The following is an 18,328-nucleotide window of genomic DNA, read 5'->3' as shown; positions in this document are numbered from 1 at the left end:
GTCAAAGGACAGTGGAACCAACACCTCACCACATGACATGGAACAACCACCCCCCTTATTAAAGAAGTCGGTCATCGTAGACTGTCGAATTTGGTACAATAAGGTACGGCGTAAACTGTGGCGCAATTAACAGCAGATTTTAACGGTGAAGAAAACACAAATGTCTGAGCACACAGTTCATCGCACAATGTTAGATATGGAACTCCGCAGCCAACGCCCCACACATGTATCAATGTAAACCACACGGTATCCACGGTATACTGGAATGGGCAGTACACATCGTCGTTGGACTGGAGAGCATTGGCACAAGTTGCATAGTCTGACGAATCACAATACTGCCTTCATAACATGGATGGCCGGGTCAGAATCCGTCGTCGTCCAGGGAAACAGCTGCTCGAGACATGCACAGTAAGATGATCATCATTTGAAATTCATAATAGACTTTTGTCTAGCTAAGTTACCGCATTGCTTAAAAGTAGGATGATTCAAAGCAACCTTATAGACACACTAATTGTAGAGCGATAAGGTTTGGGCGACACTTTCTTGTATGACATTACGTATTATTTCTACATAGACTTCGATGAATATGTTGTATTTGTTTATTGTACTTGGATGAATCTTTGATATAGATAAATTTCTTATAGACCTTAATGAAAAAAGGACACTCAATAAACTGGTATAGTTTTATAACACACATCGATTGTCTTGTTTGTGTGTGTGTCTTTATTCACGCTATGAGGGAAAAGGAGAAAAGCCAGTAAGCCAAAGCTATTTCAGCTTTTCAAAATAACCAGATTTTTATGTATTTAATCTTATTCTAATTTTCATTTTACATTGCCTTTTAACATTTAACAGAAACCTGGATTAGAGGCATTATCACTTGATTTTTTTTTTATTTTTTTTTAATGACTGAACTTCTTTAAGAAATGTTGATCTTTCATTAAGTCCGTACAAGAAGTATGTTTAGAATACTTTGTAATTATACCACGTAACCACGAGCCAAAAAACAGGCAGTTTTTTTAACTGGGACATTTTCGTTCCGTTTGCATTCTTCTTGAAATACAGGACAATTTTCTGTGAAGGGAGAGAGTCGCGTTGAAAACAGGACGTCCCCGTATTTTAGAGATATTTTAGAATAATTGTATTAAGTGTATGTAATTGAACTAAGGCTACTAATTTTATATATATATATCTTATGTCATTCTCAATAGAGATATGTTTTATTCCGTAACCAAATTAAATTAATTAAGATTTGTTTAGTTACAAATGAAAAGGTGTCATGAAACAAAAAATATGTCTGTAAATACTCCTTTAACTTTGGATATATCAACTTCATATAAATATATCATTAGGAAGATCATAGAACGTGTAATAATACTGCGAAAGCAGAAGCCATGAAATAGTGAAAGCAGAAGCCATTTAAAAAACAATTACGTGACTTTGAAGTCCATTTTTTTGTTCATTTGGTCCTGGTAATGGGTTTGAAAATCGTATATCAAAAACTAATTTACTTTACATAGTTGGAAACTATTGTAAACTTTAGGATTAAAATGTGCATCGCAAATTCTGTATATTTTACAGATAATTCTCTTGAAATTCTGTAAAACAAGATAATTGGATTAAGGTTGTCCTTAGTCAATGAGATTAGTTGCCAAGTCAATATAAAATATACGATTCTTTGAGAGCCAAGAAGATAATGATATGTTGGGTGAATTTTCTTTTGAAAAAGTAATATTGTACTGTTTCTGGAAATAATCACCTCTAAAACTTTGCAGTGAGAGACAGCGTTCGTTCTAGAGTAAAATAGAGAACCTGCTAGCCTTCTGTTTAAGAAGCCTTTCACCATTCGAAGAGGGGAAAGTCTCAGGCGGCAGCCCCCTTGAGTTGTATATTTCTGATAACTAAATGAATACAGGTTACTATTCTATTAGCAAATCAAAATTGTCATACCTTTCTTGTAATCACGATAAAGCAGGTAAAATTGAAGGTTAATAATAGTGCGGGCAGGTGTTGTGTATGTAAGGAAAAAAGTCGTAACAAATATATCCGAAGGTTGATTTTGAGATCCCAATTTCTTCTCACTGGTGTCTGCATTATTTAATGTTAAGTATTATTGTAATTTCCCCATTTCGATAAACAGAGATACTGGAGACAACGTAAGCAATATGCTTGTTTCTTGTTTGAATGAACAGTTTGATCTTCCAGTTTCAAACCTTAGATTTTTCTTTCTTTAAGCTGTAGTCTGCAGTCACGTTAATTATAAAACGATACCATAAGGCAAGATTATAAAACAGAAATATCGACAAATATAAGTTATAATCATTGATTTTAACCAAGGATAAGCATTAAAATATCATGTACAGATATACAAAAACAACAAACTCATTAATATCAATTTGTTATTGAGGTTTATATCACTAACTCTATTGCATAAGTTAGAATTACAGAGACAAATTGTTACACCGTGTTTATTTGTAAGGCAGCCAACACTGCGTTGTTTGTTTAATTGATCTTCCTTGCCCGTGCAGCCTCGCTCAGTCGATGTAGCCGAACCTACAGATGTCACTCTCTTCAAGCAAAAGTCCGACCTTGATTTTGGGCAGGAAGTCTGTAGTTGTTGCTTTTCCTTTTCGGTAAGTCCTTTCCAAAACTCATTGTCACATGTAGGATGTCTGTCGGTAGTCACTGACATACACTGATAACAGACTAAACGTTTTGCATAGCTGCTTGGGAAAATACAGTATATCACCAGCGCTATCATGATATAAGAAGGCAAGTATACTGTGTATATCAAGAATAGATACCAAAAAATCATTGTGTATCTTTATCCAAATTAATTTCTACAACTCCTACTAATTATAGTTGAACTCATTGGTTTATTATTATATCACAAAATACTTTCTTCTTCAGCACTCGTATGATGTTGAGAGAAGTATTTCCTACTTCAGTTTAGAGATAGCTATTTCTTACTGCAATAAAACAGAAAGAAAAAATGCAAGAAAGTTTAATTAGCCAAATATTCTGTACTAAGTGAAAATAAATCATCTTTATTATCTTGGAATGCCACATACAACTAGAAACAATGTGATATAAAGCAGTTTATGAAAAACGTTCCTGCACGTTTTTTCCATTGTCATTTTAAAATATATTTATTTAATCCTAATTTAATATGCTTTTCCGCACCATTTCTTATCAACCGTATTAATTGCAAGACATCGTCCGATCAACCAGTTACGATGATTACGCACAAGGAACATAACACTACCAGCATTTTAAAAATAATATAATGGGTTGATGCCTTTTTTTATCTCGATTCTTTAGAGTTTGATGGTGGACAAATACCGTGTCCGTGGGTTTTCGCGGAGTTTTCCCATTTCCTTCCACTTTATTTATTCCACCATTGCATTCATTTATCATCACCGTCTCCTTTAGCCTGGCCGGCATAACAGTGGGAAGAGTGTAAGGATCCGATTTAAATACAAGATGTATTAGATCCAATTTTTTCGCTGCTTTAATCGAGCAGTTCTCTGGCCTTTTACAGTCCTTAATTCAGCTTTGCCCCACGAATGAAAATTTTATTTCCGCTGTAAGGTCCATTCAATATTTATCTTACACAGTGGCATACGCAGAATTTCATCAAGGGGATTCGAGCACTCAATCTCGAATTCTTTCAGGTCAAGCTTGATTTTTGTGTGTATATCTTAATGTAGTAAATTGGCTGTTTAAACCTTAACTCCCTTAGTATGCCGCTGGTCTTGCAACATGGACCATGGCTTAATACAGAAGTCGATTAATTTTGAGTTAGATTATTACAGTGGTTTCGAATCAACAAATTAACCTTAAATGTTGATAAAACTAAGTGCATATTCTTTAGGAACAGACATAAAATGAAAATCATTATTGATTATCCTATTACAATAAGCTCTCAAAAAGTAACAGTTGCTGAAAACATAAAATACCTACTTGTTTGGTTTCATGAACATTTCACATGGGAAAAGCATTGGTCTGAAACCAGAAAAAAGTTTCGCTACACACTGCGTTAATGTTTATAATATCAAACATGTTTCTACAATTAATCAGAAGAATACATTACTATGATTCATCTACTCATACCTTTCATCCCCGCCAAGTGAACTTTGTGGTGGACAAACAGCGTGTTCGTGGGTTTCCTCGGGGTTCTCCCGTTTCCTCCTACTTTATTCATTCCACCATTTCATTCATTACTCATCATCACCGTCTCCTTTAGCCTAACCGGCATAACCGTGGGACGTAAAACTCAAAGATTTCATTTCATTTCATACCTTTCATATGGAATCGAAACCTGGTATGGAAACTTGTTCCTATTTCTTCAGAAGAATGTAATAAGAAAAATAAAAAAAATGAACATTTCCTTGCGCATACAGAACCGCTATTCCACGAATTGAACATACTAAAATTAGATAGACTGTATTTTTATAGGATAAATTGCCTAATGTACAGGATCTTCAAGAAAGATCCAGTTATATTTTCACCACAATTTGTTAAAGTAAGGCACTCAGTTACTACACGTGCAAAGACAAACAAACAAGTTGAAAGACCAAGATTACGATTAAATTATGGCATCAAAAATATCAGTTACCAATGTATTAAGGTCTGGAGTGCCATACCACTAAGTATTAGAGAATGCAAACTTCTAGCAAATTCGAAAAACAGCCGAAAGAGTGTTAGAAAATTGAGACACTACCATATTAGTGTGTCATTATTATTATTATTATTTATAACCTCATGTAATTTTGCCTTAGCTACATGTATTAAGCATTTACCCGCCATCCTATAATATATAAAAAAATCTGAAAGGGAGAACCACAAATAGCAGAAGCTCAGCCTCTCCCTGAATCGTTCATAAAGATTGTTAAATAATTGTTTTGGAATCATTATATACTAATAAATTCTATTCTATTCATGGAAAATCTAGGTCATTCGCCTCTGATGATCATTACCAGGAGTTGTCCACACTTACGACCATGTGAATTATTACCTTAGCTAATTTACAAACTAGTTAACTAATTCCATACGAGGAATTAGCAATAATCGATTAGGAAATCCAATATTATGTCATCAATTTATCCGTCAATAAAAAATTTTATACATATAAAATAACTATGTTATCTTATTGTACATGTATAAACGCTCCTTCAGTTTCAATATAGATTTCCAAACAGCGGAAATCGTAATAAATATAAATATAAATATATATATAAAAGAGAACTTGTTTCATCGATATTGAATTCTGCGTCCAAAGGATAAGTTAGTTGGTTGCTTGATTTGTAATTTAGCATCCCTTTTCATGTCACCTACTGTTTAACATGAGATCCGAACCACATGGGCTGCCACTGGAAATCGAACCTAGGTCTTCCGCACCAAAGGCTTGTATTCCCACGGACAAATTTCATTTCTGCCTTTATCCCTCTGTCGCCAGGTTTCTCAATCTGTGTGTCACGAGAGGAATACATGAGGATCGCGAAGAGAGGTGAAAAAGTAAGTGTACAAGTAATTAGAATCTGGCAGCGGAAAATATGTCTTTTAAGGGTTATTTTGAATCTCTTATTGTGATAAACATTTTTTTTTCATAAACCAACATTGGAGAAGTCATTTCGTTGACATTTAGCAAGCAATTGATTTCGTTTGGGATTCTTTGTTATTCCTTGCGGAGTTGTATATGTGTGTTAGGCTTACACACACATACAACTATAACCATGTATATGTATTACTATCCACAATATGTTTTCATTACTGCTGGAATGGTGAATCATTTCTACATTCAATAACTATACTGTGTAATTTATGTCGTTCTTTATTAAGCGTAATCAGATTAGGTTACTGATAACATTTAAACTGTAACTTCGAAAAAGCGTTGGATACCGTGCAGCAGTGGCATTCTCCTGTTCTACTCTGCTCGCTCAATAACTGAGGTAAACAACACTAGCATCCCCAGCCAAAATCAGCACTGCTATCCTAGTCAGGTAATAAAAGGGATTAGCATTTTAAGCTTCAATTTCGTCCGGTAAAACTCAGTTCCTAAAGGATGTTTGTTGTCATATAAGGACGAGAGTGTAACTAATAGTAGAAAATGGGATAGCTACCGTTACCCGTTAAGGTATTAACGGATTAACTCCATTAACGAACTCGGCCGAGATAAACGCTCTAGCTATCTATTGCAGTAAACAGAATTCGAAAGTGTGAAGTAACGGGCGTACTGATATAATGAGTCCCACTTGTGTGATTCTAATAGAAAATATTGGGTAACAAATTATTATTATCGAAATCACTAAAATTCAGAATATTTGTTGAGTACTTCGAAATGAGTTTTAAAAGACTATGTTTCGCATATGCTGAATTTTTAAAGATAAAATTTCCTTCCTGGTACCATTACAAATGAAGAAAACATCAAACAAATTACCACGCTTTTATTAAATATTTAAAAGTCTGTTTTATCCACTTTATTTTATTTATTTTTTTTTCATTCGTTTGTGGCTGCATCGATCGTTGATGTCTATACCAGCTCCTGTGATGTGGTATGTATGACATGTGGTGTTCGTAACCTAGACCCAATTCAACAACGTGGAAAAAGGGGATGAATGGTTCACATGTTCACGACGGTATAGAAAGCCTGGCGTTGCACAGTGGTTCAATTGCCACATCTAGCCGGACAAAATGTAAAAAAGTGAGTTCTGAGAAATAGTGAGAAAACGATGGGAATTCCTGGGGCAAGGTCCCAAGTGGTGGGAAAAGACCAGTAAGGTGCCCAATTACACATGGGGAAGTATGTCGGGTCCGACGAACAAGATGAATTGTATGCAATGTAGAATCAGCTGATCGACAGTTTCCGTGCTAGACCTTACGTCTGCAGCATATAACACAGACATCTGTTGATCAATGCCAGGAATATAGTATGGCAACTATAGATGAAGGAGTGACGTGCATGTGACATGAATGAGGAGTGCTGTGGATTTATGGGTGAGCTATGGCGGGATGGGAAACACTAGCGAATAAGAACGTACAATGTACTTAGGAGTAGATATAGTGAATTGACGCGTAGAAACAATTCTCCACCAGTCTCCAGCTTCTAATGACTATAGATGTGTAGAGTAATAATTGTAGTGTGTGCATAATTACTATGACGTGCATATGTTTGCATAATTGTTGCTTTTTGTACTTTCAAAAATGGAGGGTACGCTGACACAACGAGTCTTCTTCGACGCATTTAGATGTGAACCCAATAGCAGCAAGAGAACCAATACTGTTTACACCTGTGTAATAGACAAATTAAGGTTACAGAACTGTGATGAGGATGCAGCAGAGTGCGTCAGAAAGGTTTCCAGCTAGTTTTTGTATACATCTCAAAGAGAAATGGCAAAAATGTCGTTGTGCAATGAGTAGACACTAACTTTGTAACCAAATATGGTAAGTGGCTCGACAGTATAGTGGAGTTTCCTGCAAACATATGGAATGCTGCGGCATTACGACGATCAGGATTATTTTGTATAGGTGTGACACCGAGAACACCTATAGGGCGTCCAAGAAAACTGTTTGAAGAAGCAAGTGAGAAAACAAAGAGAAGACGGTTACAGTCGTTAGTACAACATCAACGGCTGCAGAGTTGGTGTATGCAGCACACATGGGTTTACGTGCAAAAGGAAAACGTGATGCTTCTTATATTGTGAAAGAGATTGATGTGTCACCCAGGAGGGGGTCGCGAATCAAAAAGGCGTAGAAGAGTCCAGAGACAAGAGTACCAATTAAGATTACAAACGATGAGGCATTAGCATCATATGTTGACGCGAATTTGACAAAGAAACAATACCAGTTATTTCATAACCAGGCAAAAGTTCACAATGCAAATATCTATCCGTCATACCATAAACTGTTAGAGGCAAACAAAGCGTGTTACCCAGCCGATATTATTACAGACGTATACGCGGAAGTGCAGGTGCAAGCGTTACTTGATCATACTATCGAGCGGTTGATCACCAGCAACAGTACTATACTGGGAGAGATCAATCAGGGAGTAGAAATGACCATGTTCTTCAAATGGGGTTTGTGATGGCACGTCAGGTCAGAGCGCATACAAACAATGGTATAGTTCAGATACAGAAGAAGATATACATGATGATACATATTTGTTTGTTATTTCGTTAGTGTGTCTAAAACTACAATATGGTTAAGAGACGCTCTGACGTAATCCACGGCCATTGCCAATACGCTATTGTCGGCCAATCTAGCTACTGTTCATGAAAGAAACAGCAGCATTAATACGTTCAGAATTTACAAAGATACAGCAGCAAATACAAGTTCTCTCACCAACAACTATCACTTATAATGATCAGCAAATAGTAGTGAAACACAGATTAATGCTGACAATGGTAGATAGGAAGGTCTGTAGTGATATCACAAAACAATCATATCGACAATGTTACATCTGTGGTGCATCTTCAAAGCAAATGAACGATCTAGACAAAACTACAGCTCTACCACCTGACACAACAACATTTGAATTCTGGTTGACAAGTTTGCATTCCTGGATAAGATGCTTTAAGTGTCTGTTGCACATTGCATATAGACTGGACATCAAAACCTGGCAAGTGAGAAAGAGGGATCATCCAAATGTTTATCAACGAAAGAAATTGTTTCAGAAGAGTTTTCGTGAGGTAATAGGTCTCCTGGTGGATGTGCCGAAACCAGGCTACGGAACAAGCAATGAGGTAATACTGCCCGCAAGTTTTTCTTGAATCCGTCATTATCAGCGTCCATTACTATCATCAATGAAGAGTTGATTAAACGATTTGAAGTTCTCTTACGTACCATTGCTAGTTGTTATGCAATTAACTATGACGCACTTGGTATGTATTCTCTGTAAACTGCACGATTATATGTGGACCTTTATAACTGGTATTACATGCCGTCATCTGGGCATATATTATTGAACGAAGGACATCGTAGAATCTGCGCTGGTTCCTATTGGACAGCTTTCCTAGGAGGCAGAAGAAGCTTGGAATAAAGATTGTCGTAGGTTCCGCGAACATCATGCCATGAAAAGTTCTCGTCACAACAACATAGAAGGTTTAAGGCACATGTTGTTAATCACGTCGGATCCCTGCATAACAAACCTTAGCAAATTGACACTCAAACACAGTGAACATCTTCCCGAAGAAATACGTCTATTGTTACAATTTCCTCCCACTTGTCAAGCATACATTTCAGCTGATCATACTACTGAACACAATAATAGTTCTTCCAGTGAGGATATGTGACTCCTTATCGCTTCTTGTCGCTCTGTGCATGGTTTTGTACGTGCTCGGCCGTGTTTTCTTTGGTTATGAATTTTGTCCAGCTAGATGTGGCAATTGAACCACTGTGCGCTGTAGATAAGCAATTAGGTGCAAATATAGGGAAAGGCCTTTAGGCCACACATCTATCTTCTTAAGCAAAACAAAACAACATGGTTATTCGCAAAAAGCGATAAGAAAGAGATTATTGGCAACCGGTTTTTTCAGTTAAAGTTGCTTTTTTCAGTGAAACTTGCGATCACTGAAAGGCCAGACGAAGGGAATGGACACAGCAGAATATAACACAATCTCAACCGTGTAGGATAGGGTGGCCAGATTTAGAATATAATAACAATAATAATAAAAAAACATTACATCGGCAACACTGACTGCTATTATATCCTTTTTGTCCATTAAACGGGTGATGGGTGGATTTTGAAATTTTGTAAAATAGTTTCATATTTTCGGACAGATGGCTCCGTAGTAATTTATCAAATTAAAGATGGTTGGGCAAAAAAAAAATCAGTGAAATATTTATAGTTTATAAAAACGTGCATTGCAGTGATAAAAGTTGTTTGAAAACATTAAATTATTAATCAGACACAAGGACATCGTTCAAATGAAGGTAATCATCCAATCAATTTTTTTTCCAACTATAACTTTCCGCCAACGATCTTAGACTACAAGTCGTGACTGCGAATTCTGAGGCTTGAAGTGTGAATTGTTTCATATTAAGTTAAAGGTACTACAGTCTTACTAATTACCAGTAAAACTACCAGGTTTCAGATTTAAAATGAATGATATTGTCAACATTTTTTACATGAATCGGGGTATCTGTACCACATTTAAATTCATAACAACATATAAGCTCTACTTTTGAAGACAAGAAATATGCAGATGTGGTGAATTCATATTTTTTCTTTTAAAATAATTGTTCCTATTAAACATTTAAATGAATGTTAAATCATTAATAAATTCAAATTTTACTAATTTGATTACTACATTTTCAGAAGCCTTACCTTAGTCATGGACCCAGACCATGATGAAGTTGATGTACATATTATAAAGCATCATCTAAGACGATTTCAACGTAGAAAAAAGTGTCTTCTAAATAATATCGAACAGATATACTTTCAAATTTTGGGAGAATATACACTTAATTTTCAGATACGCTTCTAAATTCAAACATTCATACAAGACGTTTAAGTTGTAGAAAAGTACTTTCAATTTCTTTCTTTCTACCAAATAAGATTCCAAAATTTTGAAAGGAAATCTTGGACCTGGTATGTGTGAATGACCAAAACATCAATGAATTTGATAGGTTTATTTACAAAACAACATTAATATGATTTTAATCACGAAAGGTGCCTTAATTTTTTTACACAATGGTAGAACACACTTGGTACAATCCGCGGCAAAAAACCTGCAACATGAGGATGTAAGTTTATTGTGAAACTACGCCTAACAGCACAGGGAATGAACATAACGTCTAAGTGGAACGAATCACGCCAGGATAAACCTCGGCCCCCTCCCGTGCACACTTACTTTGGAGCAAAAGACTTCGTCATTTCACAATAAACTTATATGCTCATGTTGCAGGTTTTTTTGCCGCGGATTGTACATATTGATGATGATATATATACAAGCTCCACAACTTTTGGTTCCTCTTCTTTTTAGAAGTTAAGCCTTATCGAGGTATATGTTGTACACTTTGAAATACACCTAAGGACCTATATATTAACATAATCAAAATCACATTTTTTTGTTACGCGTGGTTAAACGTACCATGTATGTACTATGGAAATGTTAAGTCGTAAGATGGTTTCAAAATCATCCTATTTCTAATATGGTTCTTAAATTTCAGGAGAGGTACCTTACGCCAATTGACACCTACTTTTCAAATATATTCTGGAACTTAACATTCAAGCTATGTCAACTTATTATTTTACGTTTAAATAAACCCCTAAAGTTATATCTCCTTAATTTGGTTCCGAAAATTTAGAAGGGATACCTTGTACCACGGGAATACTTTAATCTTTCAAACAAATCCAGAACCTATCTGTATCTTAACAATATTCAATGTATCATAAGCTATAGTATAATTCAGATTAATCATTACGTATCCCTTCCAAAATATTGTTTTTGGTAATTTTATAGATCCAGATGGACTACCCAAATTTACATCATAAACTATCTTCCAGGAACCTAGTATTCAATGTACTATAAGCTGTGATAAAATTCAAAATTAATGAATAAATCATAATATACATCTTCAAATGCAGTTCCCAAATTAAGAAATGAATTTATAACGCCTCCCTTTCAAGATATTTGGCAATTTTTAAGGCTATTCAAATATACCCCTAGTCCTATATTCCGGGAATCCAACATTCAATACTACTATAAGCTATAATGAAGTTCCAGATTAAAGAGTGAATCTTGTCACACCCCTAACAAAAATATTTTTGGCAATTCTGTACCTATCGAAGGGAACAAGAGGAACTACCCAAATTTACAGGGGTATGTACCCAGGTCCTATATAACATTTACCAATTTTTACTTTTCGCAGTTCCCAAATTTAAGAAGTGACCAATGTCCCTCTGCCTAAACTTTGAGAGGGGTGAATCATGCTACTTGTCTCATGAAAAAGAGTGAACCTTTGTAACCTCCATACAACCATATGATGTAATACAGCCTCACCTTAGAGGATAAATTGAGATTACCGACATGGTAAAATTGTTTAGGTATATTTTTGATCATTTCCTAATCATAGAAGAAGACAAAGTGGACCACCTAAATTTACAGAGGTATAGACTTTAGTTTTGTAGAACAATTATCGATTTTCCGTATTTAAAGGGTGATCCAATGTACGCCATCCTAAATTTTAAAGAATAAATAAGAACAAAAACCTCCAAAATTTGAATATATTTGCCATTTTTTTTCCTATAAAAGGGATCGAGATGGACCACTCGTACTTTTAAAGGTACACTCATGTTCAAAATTATTGTCGCATGTCTATAAATATGTTGTTGTAGGAATATAAATTTATAACGAATTCGCCCAGTATTTCTTATTATGCTAATATGTGTATAATCGACAGACATGTATGTGACAAATTTTATGTCAAAAGAGCAGTAAATAAGAACAATGAAACGAAAATAAAACTTTCTTGTCCATTTAGCAACATTTTGTTTTACTCATTCTAATTTTCGTATTTATAATTCTTTTCCAATGAAATTTACCACTAATATACATTTCCTGATTATACACATAGCATCAATATTAAAAGTACCCTGCAAAATCATTATCAAATTACAGTATATTGTTACAAGAAGACAGTTATAGATATGCGATAATAATTTTGGATATAAGTGTACATACGATGGTCCTATACTAGCCTATCACATTTTTTGTTTTGGCAATTTCCAAAATTTAAGAAATGGTTCTATGCACCCCTCCCCATGCCAAAATTTAAAGAGTGATTCTACGTACTCCAGGGATCCAGCGCAACAAAAGCGTTCTCAGGTGACGCCAACACTACTGTGTGGAATATATGGATAATTGGGGACTTGCTGATACTACTTTCCAGTTAGAGACGACGAGTACTGCATTTGGGATTCTTCACAACTGTCGTTGCAGTTCCTCATTCCTGCGGAAATCACCCTGAGAGACTAGTACCCACACGCACCTTGAAATAACGTTCATGTAGGACTTTTAAAAATGAATGTTGCCATGTGGTCACCAAGACACCATTCATATAGATCTTTTAGAGTTCAGTAACGCCAATTTGCGACAAGTGTTTTACAAATCCAAAAATAAAGCAATAAAGTGCTGACAATAGAAGAAATTTTCTTGAATCTAGTTTTTGAGGTTAGCAGATTGTTTGTAGTGGATCGAAAGGAGCGAAAGCCATACTGAACTTACCCAACAGAGAATTTGGTTCTACAGAAATGGCTTAACGAAAAGCTTGTTCAACGCTCAAAAAGATTACAAACACAGCTCGTAAGAACAAGGAATTTGCAATTCGTGGCTTTTTTTTCGCTTTTCTCTGGTTTGAAGATTGGAAGCACCAGTCTCATTCCGTCGAGGTAGAAACACTGCGATTAAACAGCTGCATGCTGTGAATCGATTGAGATATTGTACAACGTCTATCTTTCTAGCTGAAATCCCTGTTCATCACACCGAGAAGACAGATTTATGGGAATATTTTAACCCCTGTACCTTTAGGACATGCATTTCAATAAAAATGTAATGATAAAAATCCCTCATCACACTTTCTTCCCCATCCTTCACCACCACAACGATGGGAATGAATTTGGACGTAAACGGCATCGTGAGTGTCACTATTAATCTCAGCGATCCCGAAAACTTGATTGAACACTAATATCGCTCGTTTTCGATTATTTTTACATGTCGATCCCATTTTCACCCCTTCTCCCATGTCAGAAATGGAATAAAAACTTACGTTAGACCAGCTTAACACCAAAAATAATCAACATAGGTCTAGCAGTCTGGAGGGTGTATGCAGATTAACATCATTACCCTCATCTTTATTTATATAGATCGGTGTAGATAGAAAATGCCCCCATTCCTCCTTAAAATGGAAATTTTCAAAAACACTAGGGCATGTTTCCCCTTATTTTTAATCAATAGATTATATATCGAATTTCACCTTTCTAACTTGACGGGCTCGTGAGATGCTGAATATTTAGCGTAAATTTCGAACACCCTCTACTCTAGGGAGGATACGCCTTTTAGTTAAAATAACGTGATAAAAACTAAGCTAGGCCTGGGTCAATTCATGAACCAAGAATAATGAAACTCGATCCAGTGGTCTAGGAGGAGTTCGCGGATAAATATCATTATACTTATTGGTTCGTATATTTTTTTGTGTGTGCTCAGGAGAGTGAGACATACCTGAGAACAAATCAAACGTTTGTAATTGCACGTAAATACTGAGAAGTCTGACTAAAGACATTTATATCATGTAGGTCACCATCTGTTGGCCGTCACAAGTCTAGGTTTTTGTGGACAGGAGTTTTCAATACGAGGTGATTACCGTGAACAGCTAGCAGACTGCACAGTGTGTACTATTAATGATACCTTCAACCAGCGTCTGTGGTAAAACATCCCACTCTTGCACAAGCACCCTGCGCAGTTCAATAATTGACCGTGTTGAGGTCACAAGGGTGCAATCCGTCGGCAGTGGGCATCCCATACATGCTAAATGGAATTGAGTTCCGGTGACAGACAGTATGTAGCACGGAACAGTCGAACATACTGTGCAAGGTTGACGTTGCTGTAGATCTCAATTGTTTCCGCCTACTGCTAGAACTAGAGATGCAAAAAAGCCGGCTTTTTTGAATCGATAGTTTTTTTCACATAAAAAGCCGGCTTTTTTGGAAAAAAACCGAGAATTTTGGAAATTTTGGCTTTTTTCATTTTCATGATTTTTCTATCCAAATTGGTTGGGACATTGCCTAAGAAGAGATTGTATCATGAGGGACGTCCTAGAGGGTATGGTGGCGGGAAAGAGAGGGAGGGGGCGAAAGAGACTACAATTAATGGATGATATTAAAACAGAAAGATCATACGCGAAGACGAAAAGGTTAGCGGAGGATCGTGGAGCATGGAAGCTTCTTAGCTGCGGCAAGTGACCTGCCAATAAAGGCAGAATACCTATGATGATGATGATGACTATCCAAATAGCTTTCTTATAGTATATTCTATAGTTAGATAAGATTTCCACGACCTGAATGCCATATTTAGCTCTGTAATTCACCATCAAAATGGATGGAGCACATATTTTACGAATTAAAGCTAACATGTAGTATTTGAGGGCAATTTTACAGGCTATTTAACTTTATTTTAACTTTTGAGTCATCGACATTTTTTCCTTCTCTAGGTCATTTTAGTTTGTCATCTGTGTTTCATTTCTAAGAGCTTAGTACTCCAGCTTCTAGCACGAAAGTTAAACTTACGTTTTTCTATATATCCGTCAAAGCATACATTTTTCAATATGTCCGTCAAACCGTATTTCCACATTTCTGTTATACTGTAGTTGTGCAATGATTTAGCAATAATTTTTCAGATACAACCTTGAATACCAATTTATACAAATAATCAATAGCGGATTTAGAAAAGTACTTTGGGAGGGGTTTCTCTCATTGTTTCGTTTTCTAAAACGTCCTAATTTTATTTGGGAGGTGCTCGAAGTTTATGAGTACAGGCATAACTAATATTTCGTTTCGTTTATATGTTTAGCAATAATCTTCCGGATACAACCTTGAAGATCATTTTATACTGAGAATCAGTGGCGAATAAAAGTGTTTTGGGAGGGGTTTTCTTACTACTAATGTTTAGTTTTTCTAAAAATTCGTAATTTTTATTTGACGGGAGCTTAAAGTTTATGAGTAAAGGCATAACTAATAGATATTTCGTTCGTTTTAGACATTCCACAACTTTGGAGAACAGCCTTCAGTTCGAAAGACCGATCCTCTAACCTTCGCAAAACCGTCACTGCTGGTAATTAGTAATAATAACGATTTTAAAAAAATAAGAAAGGAAGTCGGCCAACTCCTACACTCCTTGTCGGCCAGTACACGCACTATTTCTACATTCTCAGATGGAATGAAGGAAGGCTTTGTCAGAATGGTCGAATGCTGGGTTGAATCCCGGACTTCCCGATAGAAGCGCAAAAGCCAACCACTCAGTCACGTTTGTTGTGCAGTTGTATTTAGCTTAACTTAAATATATTCCGTAGTCTTTTTTTTTTTGAAGTTCCGTAATGATATGTTGAATCCCTCTTGTTAAAAATCCAGAAAACTTGAGGACTGGGTAAACCGTGATGGTGGTCAAGGGCGCCCATGTTGTGGTTTCCAAGGAGGGGCAAGTATAAGCGACGTTTCAAAAATAGTTTCAAATTTTGCTGTAACTAATGTAAAAATCCTATTGGATTTTCAATATTCTGAAGTACATTTTCCTCTAGGGGGGGGGCAAGCGCCCTCTTAACCCCCCTGATGGGCGCCCTTGATGGTAGTTATAAAAAACTTGACTGTAGAATTTCAAGAATATACAGAACCAAAAGTTCCAGATGTGCAGCCTTTAATTGTATCATATAAATCTAAGTATTTCTCTTATGTTTAATTTTATTTTGTTTCAAAAAGAGGGTATGGAATATTTTGAAGTAAAAATACTACATACAATTTTGCTAGTTATTTGTTTATTTTTTAAGAAGTTTTTACTCTTAGGGTTGGCTTGTTTACACCAGCTGTTTTTTTTAATAACTGGTTTAAACTAAAAAAAATTAAAAGAACAAAAATGCGAATCGTGTGAACTTCATGGTGACGTTTCACATGTCAAACCATCTGCATTAGTCTTATTTCCTTTTCACCTTTTAATCAAGATGTCCCATGTTCAATTCTTGGTCGAACCACAACCCTTCTTTCATGTGTAAACCAAGTACTCTTTCGGATGTCACTTTAAGCGAAAGAATTCTCCTTGATAACCTCGGTATTACGTAAGGATGTTAAGCCTAAACATACGAAACGAAACCAAATTATATATTTCTGCATGCCTGTTGTTTTATAAAGAAGCGAAGATTGCTTAAATATATTGATTAAAATTGGTAAAATTTATCGATTGCCTACTTAGCTTCCAACATTAGCTTGGATTGGACTTTCAATGATATCTACTTACTAAATTTGTAATTTAATACCTCAGTTTTAGCGTACTGATTATAATACGTTGACCTTTAAATTTTACATGCAAATTAAATTTTACAGGATTTTCCCGGTATTGTTTTACATTTAAAAGAATGACGGGATTTTCCCGATGCCTAGGGCGGGAGTTTCTCAATTTAAGAAATTTACTGACCGGACTTCTTTAAGCTTATGGGACCTCTTCCAGCATAACCCCGTTGTTGAATAATAACACCAAGGCGAAACAAACTTATTTCTGTGAATATGTAATATAAATACATAATTCAAAATATCTAAATCAAAAAACCTGGTTTAAACCCCCAAAAAGCCTGGTTTAAACTGCCCCCCAAAAACGGGTTTTTGGCACTTTCAGAAACAACCATGGTTCTTGCCAACTCTGCTTACTTTTGTATATAGGAGGTTAAAATGTGTTTATTATATACATTGGTTAATCCTTTGGAATTCATAATGTAAAAATGTTGAAGTAAAATTGTTTAAAATATCTTTTCGAAATTCATGGTTTACTTTCGAGGTTTTATATTATTATCGGCATCAACCACTAATTAAATGACTTTCTGGGTTATAGAGAAACGAAACAAAGTCTGCTTTATCGATTTAAAGCAGAATTTTGAAAAAAGCCCAAAATTTCCCAAGCAAAAAAGCGAAGCAGAAAAAACCGAGTTTTTTTTTCAAAAAAGCCGTTTTTTTTCCGAGCCCTTGCATCTCTAGCTAGAACACATGAAGTGGTTTACGGACCTTTTAACATGATGCCGCCCTATACCATCTCTCCAAGACTTCCATATATGTCTCTTTCAACATTATTCTGGTAGTTTGCTCGGTGTCCTTCCAACAAATACTGTGAGAATTGCTCTTCAAACTGAATCGTGACACGTCACTGAGGAGTACACTACTTCGTTGTTCTGAGGTCCACTCACTGTAGGCCATACATCACTGTATGTGTGGCTGGCGCTGCTGTTGTATAAGGGGAATGCACCTGGACGGTCGGTGTACATTCGTGTAACCATCGGTATGCACTTTGATGCAATACTTGGGCACCACAGTGGGAGCTGTAAGACCTCGAGCTCGACATGCTGTGCTTGTTAGTCTTATTCGGATATTTAAGATCAGATAAGGATCCTCACGCCGAGTTTTTGTACGTTGACGACTTCCATATTACCTTTCAACGTTTTCACCAGCCAGGCAGCCAGGAACAGATGGCAGTCGTGTTATAACACTATGAGGAACATTCAAGCCCCTAACTACACCCTAACTTTGTTCCATTTCTATTCTATCCATAATCTGACTGTTTCCACGTGCTATCTGGCT

This window comes from Thermobia domestica, chromosome 11 (assembly GCF_964235325.1).
Source record: "Thermobia domestica chromosome 11, izTheDome1.hap1.1, whole genome shotgun sequence".
Taxonomy (NCBI): domain Eukaryota; kingdom Metazoa; phylum Arthropoda; class Insecta; order Zygentoma; family Lepismatidae; genus Thermobia; species Thermobia domestica.
The sequence above is the reverse complement of the archived record's forward strand: the minus strand, read 5'-3'. Positions refer to the sequence as shown.